The sequence below is a fragment of the Mauremys reevesii genome, linkage group 1 (genome assembly GCF_016161935.1).
Source record: "Mauremys reevesii isolate NIE-2019 linkage group 1, ASM1616193v1, whole genome shotgun sequence".
NCBI lineage: Eukaryota > Metazoa > Chordata > Testudines > Geoemydidae > Mauremys > Mauremys reevesii.
Window position 1 is genome coordinate 303,142,245 of NC_052623.1, and position 18,717 is coordinate 303,160,961.

Below are 18,717 nucleotides of genomic sequence, written 5' to 3' on the forward strand. Positions count from 1 at the left end.
GTTTGCTCAATGGGCTACTAGCGTGTTCAAACACCTGGTCTGCCCTAGAAACCTTTAGCATGACAAAACTGAAATATCTGAGGGTCCGTGGCTAGGAAGCAGAAACCCTGTTATTCTCCCACAGCCAGCAATTTCTGGTTTTAAAGACCTTTTCAAACCTCTACCTGAGGTCCTGCTAATATGTTAATTCAGGCAGATTTAAGCAGAGGCATTCTCCTTTCCTGACTTTCAAGCTAGTGCCCTATCTGTTGGACTATGCTTCCTCTCTTATTCATGTATCTTTTGTGCCATGATCTCTTCCATTGCCAAGATGCCCATAATAAATGAAGTCAGACTTTCTAGTGTGGTATCTTCCAGTCCATCTGAATTGCCAATATGCATATCTTTTCTAATTTAAGTAGGAACAAATAGGGTCTGGTCTTTATTTCTTGATATATTTTCTTACAAGATGCAATGATATTATAATTTCCAATGAGTTTATTTTACTCCGTTTCTCACTTGAAATTTTTCCCTTAAGCCCCTATTGGGCAAGTAAATCTCTGTTAAGTGTTTATTCGTTAAAAGGCTTAGCTAAATGAAAAATCTTTTCCTCATAAAACAATTATGCTGTATGAGTTTGATAGGGTCTTAACGATCTAAATTGAGCAGTGGCGCTTCTTGCGGTGCTCTGTAAGCCCATGTTACTTAAATTTGCAAGAGCTAATTAAAATAATTGGAGAAGGGAAAGACAACTCGAAAAAGAAAAGAAAGGTACAACTATTCACAGAAGAGAAAAAATATGTTCATTATTTCCTTGGCCAAACTCCAGTGATAATCAGATTGGGGTTTTGATTCAAAGCCTATTGAGAAAGAATTGATCTTGACCAGTATGCCTCATTGCCTGAATACTGATGGAGTTAGTTGAAATAGGTATAATGTGTTGCATTGCAACTCTTATGCTGAGCAGTTGTGATAGAGCAGTGTCCTCTACCTTGGTGGGTCTTGCGCTTATTGGCGGATTTTGATAGCCTCAGATCTTTCTGTGTTGGATCAGGAGTTGGGAGGTTTTGGGGGGAACCCAGGCCTGCCCTCTACCCCAGGTTCCAGCCCAGGGCCCTGTGGACTGCAGCTGTCTAGAGTGCCTTCTGGAACAGCTACAATTCCCTGGGTTACTTCCCCATGGCCTCCTCCCAACACCTTCTTTGTCCTCACCACAGGACCTTCCTGCTGATGTCTATTAACACTTGTACTCCTCAGTCCTCCAGCAGCACATCCTCTCACTCCCAGCTCCTTATGCACACACCACCAAGAGCCTTTTTATACCAGGTGTCCTGATTAGCCTTAATTAATGCTAGTAACTTCCCAATTGGCTACAGGTGTCTTAATTAGCCTGCCTGCCTTAATTAGTTCTAGAAAGTTCCAGAGTATTCTGGAATAGTCCTTGTTATCTTACCCAGGGAAAAGGGACCTGCTTAACCTGGAGCGAATGTATCTACCTTCGACCAGTCTCTTGTAGCCATCTGGCCTGACCCTGTCACATAGTATACAAAGCTAATATACTACGGTATTGCATCGATAGCAAAGTGATCTCTCTTTATTATGTATGACTCCCTAGAACCAACGACTTCACTCTAACTATACTTCAATTTTCTGATCCTACCCTTATTTTCTGATGTACCAACCATTAATTTCTATCAAGAACAGTCTTCACCCGTATGTGTTTCAGTTGCCATTGGTAACCAAATGCCATTACCTCAAGATTTGCCTATTGTCTATAGTACAGCCCTTGTAAGTCAATAGGAACCATTGACATCCTTGGGCTTATCATCAGGTCCCTTAGTGGATGATTAATACTGTGGGTATAGAATCGTTGCTCTCCTATAATTTTGCAGCTTCCCATATTTTCACTCAACAATGAATGACATGTCCTAAACAATACCCTTGAGGGAGTTACCCTAGAATACTTCATTCTATCACACAAAAAGCAAGGAACAAGCAAGTGGACATATTCACAAACTCTCAGGAACCGCTCTGTTTGATGTATACAGGATATATGTAGGAAATGAGTGATTCCGCTGTTCTTTCAAACTGTTAAAGATGTCGGGGTCATTAAAATGCCAACTTAGTTCCCATTTATTTTGTACTCATGTGTACAGCAAACAGTAAACTTACACGATAAGTGGGTGGACAGAGGGCGTTTGGAATCCACCCCAGACAGCTTTCTATGACTGACATAAATTGCTGTGATTAGCCCTTGAATGCCAAAAACATACACATTACCCAAGCACTTGTGTGGTTATGAAACACACAGAACCTAGTTCACTGGTGTCATTTTTTTCTAGAGAGTTAAAAAAACATTTGTTTTTTACATGGAAGTTACTGTGCGGTAATCACATGAGATCCATAAGAATAGCTTTCATCAGACTAGCATCTTGAAATAATTCAGATATGGCTAAGAAGCCAGTAAAGAGTGTAGCTTGATAGGGAGATGGTGTCCTCTACTTAGGAGGTGGGCTCCTGCAGCTTCTAGATGGTGGTGTGTCAGGTAGCTAGGTCTCAAAGCATTAGCATGTTCCTGATAATATTTATCTCCAATTGCACCCACAGGGTAGGAATTATCCCAGATTACAGGTGTAATCTGCTTCTTGCAGGCTGCGTTACTAAACAAGTGAGGCATTAAATAATGATTTGAAGGAACTTGTTTTTCCTACTGCTTAAGTGAGCATCATAACCACCACACTGTAGAATCATTTTCACTCCCTTTTCCTGGCCCAAAGTCTAATCGTTGTCATTATGAATGATTGATTTACCACTAGGAATGACTACTTCATTATTGTAACAAAGTGGAAAGGCTTCAACAGGGCTGAGAGAACCCCTTCCCCACCCAAAATATCTCTTAGTCCAGGAGCTAAGGCATTTTCTTCCAGTGTGGGAGACCCCAGTTCACCTCCTGTCTCCACATCAGCCAGAGGAGGAAACCGAATGTGAATCTCTCACTGCCTCTAGCCTAAAAGTTAAAAGAAGGGCTGGTCATCCTGCATCCATTTTGTGACTTTAGCCCTTTACAACTGCTGGGAAAAAAATCCATTTCAGGTTCATGGATTTCCCACTCCCATTATAGCTTTTTGCAATTTTATCTGTGAGAAAAAATGTGGCCACCATTCTTGCAGATAAAAGGCTGAAATGTTCTTATAAATGACAGTGTGGTTCATATTTTTCCTGTTCCCATTAGAAATAAAATGTAATTAAAATTTGAAAAGGTTAAAGGCTTTCTTCCCTGATGTAGTTTATCTGGTAAAACTACGGTAATGAAGCAAGAAGTGTTTTTTAAAAATCAAAGCACTTTTCTGAAGCAGTGTATTCTATCTGTGCGTCTCTTATCCACTGTACATTATGTGAATGGAGTCATATTTGGTTAGATATGATTAAATCTCTGACTGGCTATTTTGGTCCCAAACAGAGAGAGAAGAATGACTCTTTCATTTTGAAAAAAAAATAGCCTGTATGGGCTAAATAGTGCTTGAGTTCCTCATACAATTAATCCCATTGAATGCTTCACCCCATTGAAGTCAGCAGGACTATATTTCTGAATACGATAAGCCAGAATTTGCCCTGTGCCTTAGTGCAGTTTGAGATTTAGCTGTTTCAGTTTGTGAGCTTTTGCTACCTTTGAATTTTCCTTTGAGTTTCATGTTGAACTGAATCACACACCTCAAAGCAAAACTCATCTGAAAATAGCTGTGGTTCAGTTGGTTTTAGTTTGAGTGCTGATTTTCACTTGCTTCCCCCTCAAAATATAAATCAGAGAAATATCACTGGAATCTCAATACAGGTTCACTCAATGATGTGTTGTTTTTAGCAGCTCTGCTAGTAGCCATGTCCTGAATTTCTGAATTTCTATCTATCTGAGGTATTCCTGTGTGCCCCCACCCCCAATTACCATAGTATCTGGGCACATCTCCGTTTTAATGTATTTATCTTTAATTTAATGTATCTTAAGTCCCTTTTGATCTGAGCAGCTAGCCAAAATTCAGGGTCTAGTGGGTTATTTCAGTTAGAAGGTGAAATTGATAATAGAGTAAGGTAACATTGTACATTCTTCCTAAATAAACAAGATTGCAGCAATGTCCTGTCTCCTGAATGCAGCAGGAAAGAGTTTCTTGGCTCATAGCTCCAAGCCACTTTCTAGCTAACACTCTGCCCAAAAGCTCTCTTAGCTTTTTCTCAAGGATAAGCTACCAGTAGTTCTGTGAGTGTGTTGAGTGTTTCCTTGCAGCCTTCTCTCTGTGTCGCTGATCTTTCTGCCTCACTGTCACAGACACACAGACCTTCACCAAAAAACATCCAGAGAAACCTCTCAACTCATGCCTGTGTTTTGGGTGGAAGCTACTGTTGCTTCAGCTATCTGTCGCTATAAAGGTGCTTAACTGAAGGGTGGTGGTTAAGCCCACCAGTTTCAATGAGGTTGAATCCAACCCAAAATGGTGTTTATTTTTAATTTATTAAAGAAACCTAAAATCAAGTCACAGTTTTGTAATGGAAGCTTAACAAGCACTTATCAGGCCATGGAACTGAAAAAAGGAAGTTATTTGAATTACTCACAAGGCAGTATCTAGTTTAAATAAAAGTAATTTCACAACAATTTAGAAATCTATCATGGAAGAAAAGAATAGAGTAAAACTTACCATTACCTCAGCTTTTTCTAAAACATGCCTTGAGTGCAGGGTACTGGATTAGATGACCTCTCAAGGTGCCTTCTAGACCTACTCTTCTATTATTCTATTCTATGATGTCCCATATTTTATATCTAATATGTTCTTAAGCCTGCAATACTTAACTTCTGTATTATGCTAAAGAATAAAATAATGCTTTGTACTTTACTAGAATTTCAGTTATTTGTTAGCAATAGAAAATACAAATGTGGTAAAATATCGCATAAGACTTGAACAGCTATGAAAGTAATAAAGTTAAAAAAAATCTCTTATGATTTGTGAGCCTACAGACTATTCATTTTGAGTTACTATTTTTAGTCTGACACATCAAAATTACACTTGAATTATGTCTTGTTCCCCTTGAAAATCACATCTGTTCAAGTTCCTATATTCTTTCATGTTTCTCATCTCATATTTTGTATATCACGTTATTTTACATAATCAAGCACACCGTGCCACAAAATGGAAGCTCCAGTAATTTGACATATTTTTGTCTGAAAGGTGATTACAAGTAATTTTGAAAATAAAATGTCCTGTTTTGAGAGAAAGAGAGAAAAAGAATCTAGGTAGTAGGGTTCACAGATTGTTTAAATTTTTTATTGTACATGTACTAAGAATAAAATGTGCTGCTAGTCAGAAAGATTTAGCAGGAACATTATGCTAGCTGGCCTGAGAAAAGTATAAACTCCTTCCTCCTACACACATTTTTCTAAACTTGACACCCTTGGGTGCGATGGAAGGTGCCTGCAGCACTTACTCCTAAAGTAGTGGGTCTACAAGACCTTGCATAGCCTGCTGCTTAGGGTCATTATCGCCTACTCCAATAGCTTATATAACTCCTCTTGTTCTGCATACATCAAGCATGCCATTAATCACAAATCCACCTAGCTCTCTGTTAACTATTCACTCTCCCAGTTACCATCCTATAGAATTTATTGCAGTATAATAAATATTTGTTGTTGATTTGTCATTGCTAGTTTAAAGACTAAGGGCAGATCCTGAGCTGTCGTCAACTAGTGCAGCCACTTTGAAGTCAATGGGGCAATACAGATTATCACCGCTGAGGATCCGGCCAACAGTATATATTTGTGAAGAAACTAAATTAGTGAGGATGCTATTTTATCACATAATCCAGATTAACTTTCATTCTTAAAGTCTCCCATTCATCAGCTTCTGAGTTTTCAACAACCTTTTTGTAAAAAACCAATCCCATAATGAAAGGCCTACTTTGCATGTGTTTTTTTCTTTAATTCTTATTTTCAGATGTGTTAAATACAATAGGTGTGATCCTGTTTCACTGAAGTCATTTTAAGTTTTGCCATTGATTTCCCTTGGAGCAGGATCCAGCGTAGCAGGTGTAGGCTACTGAGTTTTTAAAGGGGTTTTTATCCATCATCATCTTTTTCACTCCCAGGATCATGCAGAGTACCACAGGACAATTACAGCATTAAAAGTGAAAGATGAGTACACTGCAATCATAGCCAAATTGTCAGTATTAGTCTAGAACTGTGTTTGAAATAAAAACTGTTATTTCACAAAAACATTCAGAGAATACATATTTCTTGCTAATTTTATTGTATAATTTATTTGTGCAATGGCTGGTTTTTATACAAGAGAACATCGGGATAGAAGAAATCTAAAGCATTCATATTTGGGCTCCATGCAGTTCAGATCCATACTATTCTATCTTCTGAAGCTACCATGTGAGTTCCATAACCCCCCTGACAACCTCGACCAGCCTAGAAAACATTTTTAAAAAATATGCTGTATATCATCCACTTCAAACCATGGGAATGAATAGTTGTTTTGAAATGGTGAGGCAGTGATGCTGAGATGCTAAGAACTACTTTCCACATCATTAAGCACAGCCTCTCCCCATACTCACAAGAGTAGTTAATAAAAAGGTGCAGGCTACTTTTTACTATGACAGTTTCTCAATTGCTCATTTTGCAGGGTATTAATCATGAATGGCTTTTCACCTTTTGATAAAATCATTTTTGCCTGCATAATGGGCTAGATTTTATGTCTGCCAACCTGGCAAGTTTTTAGTCTGAGAGTTCCAGCAGTTAGCTGGATTATCGCAAGTGAGTGCAGCTGAGAATAAGTGGGCTGACTTTCATAAACCTCCAACTGGTCCAAAACACAGCAGCTCTCCTCCTAAGCAACATCAATAGCTGAGATAAGTGTACTCCACTGCTCCACATTCTACCTTGGTTTCCCATAGAACACCGGATTAATTTCAAGATATTTGTCCTCATTAAGATCAGCTATGGCATAGGAACAAGCTATCCAAGAGAGTCAGGGGTCACAAACTCCCTTGCCAATTACATTCCACAGGAATGATGAAATGATCAAACAAATTCATGAGAGCAGGGGTTGGAGCTTTCTCAGCAATCGGCTCAAGACTAGGAAACTGGACTTGATGATCTATTGAGGTCCATCCCTACACTTCTATGAGTCTTGACTCTCTGAAGGATGTAAGAGTGACCACAGACCTTCACATCTTCAGGATAAAGAGCAAAATTCCCTTCTTTAGCCTTTTCACAGTGTGTGGGGGCTGGGGGGATAACAGAATGAAAAAGAAGATGCTCACACATATTAAAAAGATTAGTTGGACTCTTTCTTATTTTACGTTCTTTACTGAGAGATTCTCAGAAATGACGGGACTGGGTACCAGATAAGAACATACATAAAATCAACAAGAGAAATATGAACCTTTTCCCAAATATGTCAGTAATCCATTGTGTACAACAAAGATACTATACTGTGAATGTACCACACAGAACCAAAAGCATAAAAAGTATTTTATTGTATTTATTACTTTATGAATTCAACAGCCAAAAATGGATGATAAGATGGAAGATAGATTGGATCGTCATTTTGTCAATGTTATGTTAGTGTTATATACTTCGCTGGTGAAGGCAGAAGATCAGAATTTTAATGATTTCTTGGTGGTTGCTAGAATATGGATAAATGGAATTTCCTGCTTACGGAAGCTACTTGGCAAAACTGTTGGATCTGCTGGGATATTAGGATACACATTAAACAGATCTTGTGTATCGACACTGCCTAAAGAAACCATGTCTATGGAAGAACTGTAGGGGTACCATTTGAAGCAGAGACCTTCATATGTTCCCACAGTGTTACTGTTCTCTTCTCTGCTTGCATTCCTATGAGGCTTCTGGATTGCTGCCTACAACAAGACCTTTGCTATTACAAAATCATCTTAAAATCAAATACCATTCGTATTAAAGCACACTGGATGATACAATTCAAGTATATGTTATTGTAAAGTATTGTGCTTGGTTAGACTCACAATTGGAACTGGTCAAGAATTTTTCATCCAAATATTTTTCTTTTGGAAAGTGCCATTTTGTCAAAACAGAAACTTTTAGCAGGAAAGGATTTGTTTTGCTACATTTATCAAGTAAAAAAAAAAATTTTTTTTGAAAAGAGATTCAGAATTATTGAAGCATTTTGTTCTGACATTTTCTAAATCACTAAATCATTTTTTCAACTTGAAACAACTTTTCTTTTTGAAATTTAACTTAATTACAGTAAAAAAAAAATAAAAAAGGTTGAAATCAAAATGAAACATTTTGACTGACCCACACCAAAAATTTTGGGGAGTGTTTTTTGGTTTGTGAAAATATCTGAGATTTTTTACATTTTGTTCTTATTCGGGACAGAAAAATTTCAAAATATTAACAGTTTTCTTGGATGATAATACTGGTTCCTGCCCCACTCTACTCACAATAGAATTTCCTAACACCCACAACAGATCCAATACCATTTTAATGAATGAGAAACATCCCACAGCATAAGGGGACTCTTCTTCATGATTATAACCCCAAACACCTCCCATGATGACTCCTAGCCTTCTGTTTCTGTCTTCTATCTCCTTCATGCACTAGAAAGAAGGAAATTCCCTTCCTAATTTTAAAGTAAAAATAGTATGTATTTTGCATCTATGAAAGATTTACACAAAACAGAAAAGTGACTAATAACCATGGGGTTATCTCCAAATATCAATGTTGGATGCCCATTGGTAGGACATGTTTTGTCCAGCAACTTATTGTACCTTTGAATTTTGAGGCACTAAGTGCTACCATATTCTGATGTCTTTACTATATCATGTTCCAAGAAAGCATACCTTCACTATCTGACAGTATTATAGCACTAGATAATGCTTGACTGACATACATGACTACATGGACATTATGGGATGTTATCAGACTGTAGGAGCTCTATAATCTGTGTGTGCATGGGTACAGTGGCATCAGTGCTGAGGACACCATTGTGTAGGTGAGCATAGTTGAGGTTAGCAACTTACAACTTGGGGGGACCTAAAAAGAAAAAAAAAAAGGTAAACTTTATGGTCTGATTTAGTTTTATTCTAGTTTTATTCTAGTTTTAAATCAACTGCGTGCAATAGAGTTATACCAATACAACATTACATTACAGGTTCTCAATCTGGGGGTTACAATCCCCAAGGGGTTGTGAACAGGTTTCAGAAGGTCACAACCACTCCCTCTATCATATGGCTAGATTACTTCTGTTGTAATATGGGGATAGAGTGTAGAAAAGTTTGAAACCCACTAACTCACCAAAATGCAGTGGTGAATCAGGCCTCACAATGTTCCTATTAATTTAGTGAATGGACGCCCCCCCTTTCATACTTTGAGCACTTCATAGACATTTGTTGCCATTTCACTGGTAGCCTTTTTTTTACTGCTTGCATCTTTGGCCAGATTGTGTTTCCATGCAACTTAACCTCTTTGTGAATAACTGTTCTCTTATCCACAGCTATAGCAATCCCATCTCTATGCTTCATTTGTCCATTTCACTGCCTGGAGTAAAGGGACATTTCCAGCTCATGAGAATGCCATGTCATAGCTTGTTGGCCTGCTAGGAACAGGTATCAGCAGTTCCGCCCTATTCTGTTTGCCTTCCAAGGCTAATGAGTTTAAACTGCTTGGACTTGAAATCAGAGTTTTCCTTCTCATACTGTTGGTTCCAGGCACCTTATTCTGCAATATTCAATGCAACCTTTCTGGATTTCCCCAAGATGGACTTCCCCATCCTCCACCTGGAGATGTGTCTCTCTTCTTCTGTATTCCAGCAAGGTAAGCATAGATGGTGCTCTGTGGAAAAGGAAAGCAGCAGGTATTTTGTAGCGTTGGTAGGGGGATGATCAGTGTAAGCGATTTCAGTTACTGTAATTTCAATCCTAAAGGACTAAGAGGAATTCGGAATGAAAGTGGAGGATGCTGCTTTGACTTATGCCCACCTCATACCCTCTTGTTAATTGCTTTCCTTCTACATTGCTCTCCTTTAGCTCCTCAGCCTATTTACTATCACTTAGGGTCTCTGTTAGACTTGTTGCACCAGTGAGTGACTCTCCTGTGGGCAGCACTCTCCAGAAACATAAATCAAATGCTTTCTATGCTGAAAGCATAACAAATGGCTTTCAGGTTTTTCCCAGATTCCCATTAAAAGCATAAGCTGCATGCTCACAACCAGAAGTGTCTGTGAAATCTGTCTCCCTTTGTTTCAGTGTTTAAATTTTATGTTTGTGGCAAATTAGGATCATTCATCAACTATACCCCTTATGTTTAGTTCATAAAAAGAAGATGCTGATATTACAGCCTGTTTGACTGGGAGGGGGGGTACTGAATTTTAATAGATAACAGCAGGTAAATAAAAACATCTCCAAGGTTCTGATGCACTAGATTTATTGCTATCCACATTCTTTTCTTTTTTTAAAAAGTTTGTCTCAGATTCAAACACAGCAGTTATGAGCAAGGAATCAATAATATATAGTGCCAATAAACTTTTAGTAGGCCAGTTCCTTGTATCTGGCTGACCTAGATGCAAAGTAAGGAGTGGGAAAGATGACTCTGCTATGAATTAGAGCAGCCCCCAGGCTGCTCCAAACCTATGCCAGTTGCAACAACCCCTAAGTGGCCAATCTTCTGTCTGAGGACTGCTGAAATGCAAGGCATTCCAGCTGCATTCCCAGCATGACCAAGATACATTCCTTCCCACTCCTAACATAAGAACTGCCATACTGGGTCAGACGAAAGGTCCATCTAGCCAAGTATCCTGTCTTCCAACAGTGGCCAATGCCAGGTGCTTCAGAGGGAATAAACAGAACAGGTAATCATCAAATGATCCATCCCCTGTTGCTCATTCCCAGCTTCTGGCAAACAGAGGCTAGCGACACCATCCCTGCCCGTCCTGGCTAATAGCCATTGATGGCCCTATCCTCCATGAATTTTATCTAGTTATTTTTTTAACTCTGTTATAGTCTTGGCCTTCACAACATCCTCTGGCAAAGAGTTCTGCAGGTTGACTGCATTGTGTGAAGAAATACTTCCTTTTCTTTGTTTTAAACCTGCTGCCTATTAATTTCATTTGATGACCCTCCATTGTAGGGCGTGGCTTACAGCCAGCTATGATGCTCTACAGAAGGCACAGATGCCCCTTTACTACAGGTATCCCTGACTGCATATGAGGAGTGCTTTGTGACCCTTTTACATCACAAGGGTGGCAAAATGTGTCAGACTAGGAACTGGAGACCTTGCCCAAAATCATCCCTTGGTGTTTCTTCTTTGCTATAGCATAAAACTAAGACTCTGCAGAGAGAATTGACAAAGGTTATAATTCATTATATTAATATCATTGCTGTAATATATGTATATACTTACAAAATATAATGTAATACACTATTCTATAGATCAGGGGATGTGACACGGGTAAAATAAATGTCTTAACAATATTTGTCTGTGTTATTTTCCTCTACCACATCTGAACACTACATACTCAAGCTTATCAAATATAGCTAGTAGATATAGATAGCAAACAAGCTCCCACTAATGAGGAAATGTTTCTTTAAAGGTAAAAGATCAAATTACTATGTATTTATTAGACTGCTTATTTGACAGTTAATTAGGGCTTGAGGAAACAGCTCAGAACTATCCATGGCCTAAGTGCAAATCTCTGCATTTTAACAGAAGGAACCTATCCAAACTGTCTCTCCTAAAAGGTTAGATAGAGACTGTTAACCTCATAATTCACAGGCTATGGATTATGATAAAGGGAATTCAGGTGACCCTCACACTCTATTGAATTGCCTGTCTTTGTTATTCAGTTCTGCATAATAAACAGACGTATGAAAAGTGCAGTGTGGTTGAATATATATCTTCTTGTACACTTACGGAATTCCTAGTGTGTCTTCTGTGTCACTCACATGTATTGGCCCTAAGCCCTGAATTTTTCTCAGGAAGAAGACGACAATTTATTATCCTAGGCTGCTGTGTGTTTTGCATTGTATAGTGTTCCCTTGTCAAAGGACTCCTCTAGTTTTCAGCAGTTTGTTCAGAATGCAGCCGTATACCCACTTTGTGTTCTTTCCATTGGTTGCCTATAAAGTGACAGACTGACTATCACTGAGCTTTACTCTTAGTGTCAGTTTACTGTCTATGCTTTGATTATATGTGAAAGATCCTTGAATCATATCCTGATGGGTATTTGCATTCATATGGCAACTGTTCTTGGAGGTTCCCATCACCCTACCTGATGGGAATGTGGAAATCTTATGCCCCCAAATATGGCCATTCCTCAGTTTCCCTTAAATGAAGTTCAACACTTTTCTGTGCCCTGCACTTGCCATCTTATGGGGAATAAATCATCAGGCAGATTGTTTTTCCCATCTCCTGTGCCAGACTGACATCTCCAGTTCTGAAATGGCTGAAACCAAGGGATTGGCTAGATTCTGATCTCCCACTGGTGTAATTCCATTGACTTCAGTCAGTTACACCTGATTTCTACTGGTAAAAGTGGAAGGAGACTCAGGCCCCCACACTCTGTCCATGGAGAGGAGAAGGGCATGGATCCATATACAAGACTTTATGAATTCAGTCCATGGTTGTGGTGCCAAAGGGAGTTGCAAATGGCTCCACAACCACTGAGGCAGTTTTGGACTGGACTATGCATAAATATATGTGATTTCTTGCCCCCACTGAGTCATCCCATTGTTGGGAATATTGTACTTTCTAAGATATATTCATACTCACTGATTATTTCAAGGCCCAGTTCTGCCACCATTATTCATGTAGAATAATATAGGACTTTGATTTTTTTGTTTTAATCAATTAATACCAATAAAACACTTTCAAATTTTAAGAAATAGTTTTTTATCCAATGAGCACCAGAAATGACTACTTGTATCTAGCTATGCGGAGCAGTAACGCAGACTGTGATGGTGTGATTTGTAAAGTGCACTGATGTGTCCATTAATTAGCCTGTATAAACCCCGCTTGTGTGCACTAAAGGTTCCCTAGTGCGCTTTAACAAAGTGTTGTTTGAAATAGTACTACATTAAAACACATTAGGGAGCATTACCAAGAGATCACTTTTTTCAGTACAGTATATACTACTGTAATAAGTAAGGTACATAATATACTCATCTACAAAGCAGATACAAAGAGCGCTGAAATCCACAATTTTTGGACAGCTACATAAAACCCACAAATAACTAAAAATAACCCCTCAAAATGCAATTAATAAATCCACAAATGGGAGCAGTCCTGTCTGTGTCATATCACCCGTTTCAATATGGATGACTTCATCTGTTTTCTGTGCTTAAAGTTTGTTGTCTATGGTTAACTGAAAAAGTCAAGAGTTTTATTTTGCTTGCAAAATCTGGATAACTAAAAGTCTGGGGCCTGATTCTCTGAACCATACTCATATATCATTAAGGGAATTGTATCAATATAGGTAAGGGTGGCAGAATTGCCTTCCATTTTTTAATCGCACCAGAGTTTAGAAGTAAAATTATAGACATACAGGACCAGATCCTCAGCTGGTATAAATCAGTGTAGTTCCTGATAAGTATGTGGCCCAAGGTCTCAAGAATAGAACACTGGCAATGTCACACATGTAAAAACTGGTGATATTTAATCATAGGAGATTTGCTAATAAGGGGCCAGATTCTGCCATGTTTACTCATGTTGGGTAGTACTTCCCTTCCCACTGAAATTAATAGATTCTTGGACTTACTCATGGAGTAAGGTGCTACCCAGCATGAGTAAGGATGACAGAATCTGGCCTAAAGGAAGTTAGAACATACGATAAATCCAAATAATCTCACTCAACAAAAATCATTGGCAGTATGGACACTTCTATATATTTTAATTGAAACTTAGGTTCAAGTTGCAATGAAACGCTAAGGTTGATAGTAATAAATAGTAGTAGTACTCGGTAGGTATACTCTTTGTAGAAAATAAACTCTGATATATTTATTTCTAATGGAAATGTTTGAAAATATGGGGAAAATGCTAAGTATTGCAGTATCAAGGAATCTTTACGATAACTTAAGTAGTAGTTGTGGCATTACACCCCATATTCTTCAACGTAATATTATTATGATATCATTATGGCATAACTATGATGTATTTTATGCAAGATAGATTATGTAAGGTATTATTGTAAAGGTTATGATTCACTGAATATGATTATCATATTTATATGCATGTATCATTTTGGTATCTGAAGTTGGGAATATTGTCTATGCATCTATTACAAATGTGTTGGGGAACGCCCACTAGGCAGAATGCAATCAGTCTAGGTGGCTGGCTGGGAAGAGCCATTAGGGAAAACAATAGGTTTTAGAAGATGATAATCTCCCACTGGGGAGCCTTCCTGAGGATGCTACAAACAGGCTCCGAGTTATGGCTGTTGTGATCCTACAGGGACATGTGACCAAGTCACCTGGTACTCGATTCCATCTTGGAATAGCAATGTTTTTCCACTGACGGGTGTGGGAACCCAGAAGGGAGACAAAGGGTTCCTGCCATATGCAAAAGCTATTTAAGGCAGGGGAATGACGTCATCGTGGTTCTTCACTAACTCCCCATCCAAGAAGATTTCTTGAAACACCTGAGGAACAAAGACTGGACTAGGGGAGAAGGGCTGAACCCAGGCTAGAGGGATTTCTAGCCTGTGAAAGGAATACCTGGGGTTTTAAACTGCAAGCAAATGCAGCTTGTCCTCAAGAATCTCTGCAAACTGCCTAAAACAACAATTAGGTGAGAATTTGCTACTCATATCCAATGTCCTTAATATATTATGCTTAGATTGCGTTTTTGTTTATTTGCAAGGTAATCTGCTTTGAACTGTTTGCTATCCCTTCTAATCACTTAGAATCTATCTTTTGTAGTTAATACATGTATTTTTGTTTTGTCTAAAACCCAGTGTGTGGAAATCATAACTGGGGGCCAAAACTGTTGCATATCTTCCTCCACACTGAGAAAGGGCGTGAATTTCATGAGCTTACGCTGTACAGTTCCCTGTGCAATGCAAGACGGTATAATTTTGAGTTTACACTCCAAAGGGGGTATGTACCTTAGGACCTGGGAGGTGCCTTAGCAGAGCCTTCCCATACACAGCTGATTTTAGCATCTGTGTGTCGCTGCAGCTGGGTGTGTCCCTACCTGTATGTGTGTGCTGGAGGGGGGTTGTGGGCCTGTCACAGCAGTACAGTGTAAAGGGAGCCCAGGCTGGTGAGTCAGGTGGGCTCAGTGTTACCCCAGTTCCAGGTGGCACCCCAGGGGGAACCCATCACAGTAATCTACACTTAAAATGCTACAGCAGCACAGCTGCACCACAGTAGGACTTCAGAGTAGAAACTACTAATCCACCTACCTGAGAAGCAGTAGCTAGGGTGATGGAAGAATTCCTCCATCAATTTAGCACTGTCTACAAAGGGACTTAGGTCGGCTTAACAATGCTGCTTGGGGGGCTGAGGGTGGATTTTTATACTCCTGAGCAACATAGTAAACTGATTAACTAAGATTTGCTCCCATTTTGTGATTTCTACAGAATAACATCACTTTAAGAGGTGTTATTTTTGTTTCCGGCAAATAAGTGTCAAGCTGCAAATCTGAGGGAATTATAAACAAGTTCTTTTGTACAATGTAAAAGGGTAGTCAGCAGGTGTGAGTTTATGAGAAGATAAGAACATGTGCGTTGGTATCAATTAAAATACAAATGAGTGAATGAATGACTGGAACTGCTGACTTTTTGTTTATCCATTTTATTTGTTTGCCGATAGTGCATACTGTTGGCTGCCAACATGTTACTGCCTCATCCCAGGAGGATAACACTTTTTAACTAGACAAGATGCTAATAAGGTGTTCTTTTAGCTGCCAGATGATGCCTTTGGCTACAAAAGTTCCCAGAGAAACCAAAGTATTTAACACTTAGTTACATCCAGACTATCACTCTGCAATCTTCACAAAGGATGCCATGATTACAGGGACTGCAACAAATGAAGAAAACATTTTTTCTTTAAAGATAGAACAGAAATCTCCTAAAATGTTATGGATTTGGAGGGAGCTACAGAAATATTATTAATCAATTTAATTATATAATAATCCAAGTGTGACACTGCACCCCATATTCATCACAGTGATATGATTATGGTATGATTATGACATAATTATGCTGGATCTTGTACAAGTTATGTCTTGTGAAGTGTCTATGGAAAAGTTATGATTTGCTGAATATGATTATCCTATTTGCATGCATGTATCATTTTTGTAGCTGAAGTTATGAATATTGACTATGTATTTCAAATGTGCTTACTCTGGGTAACACCCACAACTAGCCTTTCAGGTACAGCAATGAAGAAGGTAGACAGTGCTAATGGCTCATCAACAGAGACAATGGACCATGGAAGAGGTTAGCCTTCTTGTGAACGTTTCTGCCAGCCTATGAGTAATGGCTGCTATGACTCAGCAAGGCAATCAAGGGCATGTGACCAGACCACATGACACTGAACTCCATTTTGATACCTGTATTTTTCCACAAACTGGGCTGGGAACTTAACTTGAAACAAAGGGTTCCCGCCATAAGGAAAGACGTATAAGGTGGTGAGTGACATCATGACCTGTCTTCACTCTCCCACAACTCAACACTTTAATTGTTCAAATCACTTTTATTGTTCAAATTTCCTTAAGTAGCTCTGACTGAAGATTGAAATAGAGCCTTTGGCATATAAAGGCAAAAAAAGGCTATACTCTGCAAACAGCAAACAGCATAAATTTGAGAAAGGTAGAAGTTCCCTGGAACAAGCACATATTAAAAATAAATAGATTGTAAAGCATTCAGGAAATAGAGATAGCATATTATTAGTTCCTGAACAAGACTTGGTTGCTAGTGATTTCATCTTCAAAGTTGACCAAAGTTCTTTTACAGAGCTCTGACTAGTGTGTTTGAATATTACTGCATTCATTGACAATGAATCATGTCTATTTGTTTCCAAGCAACTCTAGCATACAGGAGCACTTGGGTGCAGATTTATTATGTCTTTGTACATGGGAAGCCTGTTTTTGAATGTGCTTATATTGGCTTTTCGTAGAAAAGAACAATAATATTACTAGTGTAAGCAGCTGATAAAGAGGAGCATATCGCTCCAAGAGCCATTTCATTACTGAACACCTCATTTCATCTCACTCAGAAACAGCCATGGGCTTTTAATACCTGGAACCAAAACTATGAATATAATTTAAGTCCAGCTGCAGAGCTGGAGTGAAGTGTGTGTGTGTGTGTGTGTGTGTGTGTGTGTGTGTGTGTGTGTGTGTGTGTGTGTGTTTAAAGCTATCCTATATGACAGTGTGTGTGCATGCGTGAGACACACACACATACTCATACGAAAGGTGTGGCATAGGATAACTTTATGTCTCTTTACTGAACAAAAATAACTGAAGAGGGATAACTGAGACTCAAATGTGTGCTAAGCAATGTTATGCAAAGTATATAGTTTCTTTCCATAGGCTGTTCAGCACACACCTGAGTCTCATAATCTCTCTGTTTAGTTTGGTACAGTAAAAAGAAATAAAGCTATTCTATATAAAAATGGAGCTATTCTGGAATTTAAATGTATGTTACCTGCTGTTACCACTAGTTACCAAATGAAAATATCAGTGTTTCATTAATAAGTTAATTCATGTAATTGAAGGAATTCTTTTGAAGGAATAGAAGTCAATGGAAGTCAATGGGATGCAGTAGGAGTTGAGGGCAATTGGGACCTCATAGGAAGAGCTCAGCCGCTTCCAGAACTTGTTGTAGGTAGCAATGCTATTTTGGAACATGCTGCCCTATGAAGAAGGTTTGAAAGAGTGCGCCTTTATGTGCAGGGTTAGGACAGTAATTAGATGCAGAATTTTGTTCCATTCCATCATTTGCATAAAGTCGCTATGAAGACAAATGAGAATAAGGTAAAGAATACTGTGGGAGTAACGAATAGCCAGGAAAGTCTGCTGTACTGGGCTGTCAGAAAACAATAACCACAGTAAGGAAAACCTGCAACTGCTTCAGGAGACTATTTTGACAATCTTTCACTGGGGCCTGATCCAAAGCCCACTAAAATCAGTAGGAGTCTTTCCATTGACTTCAGTGCTCTTTGGATCAGGCCCTAGGACTCCTGCCAATGAATTAGGATGAGGTGGGGCCAAGATGGGCTGAATTCTCTGTGAAAGGGGTTAGCTGATGCGCTCTGAGTATCTCTCTCTCTATGTACTTTATCCTTGGCTACTATTAGGAGGAGTGTGGAGTATACTTTAAGAGTACTATACAGTAACACTAGGCTGCCTTGTTTAGGATTCCTTTAATTAAATGAGATCCAACAGTGCGTTTATTAGATGAAAAGCAGTTCCTTTCTTTTCACTATGTGTTTTCATGTTTTTGTTTAAGGATGAGGATGCATGAACTATTCAGAATAGAATGCAAAACTGGTTGAAATTCATAGTGTCATTTCCTATGCTGACTTTGAGAACATTCCCTTTTTCCCAGAAAATTTTTAAAAAGTCAGCAAATATTTTTAACAATAATGGACCCATTTTTAAGTAAATGTCCCCAGTTACTGAGCAAAGCTAGTTTTCACATCCAGAGCACGGCAACATTTGCACTTTCCCAAGTTCTCACATGTAAAATCAGCTATTTCACCAGTGAATAATGCAAA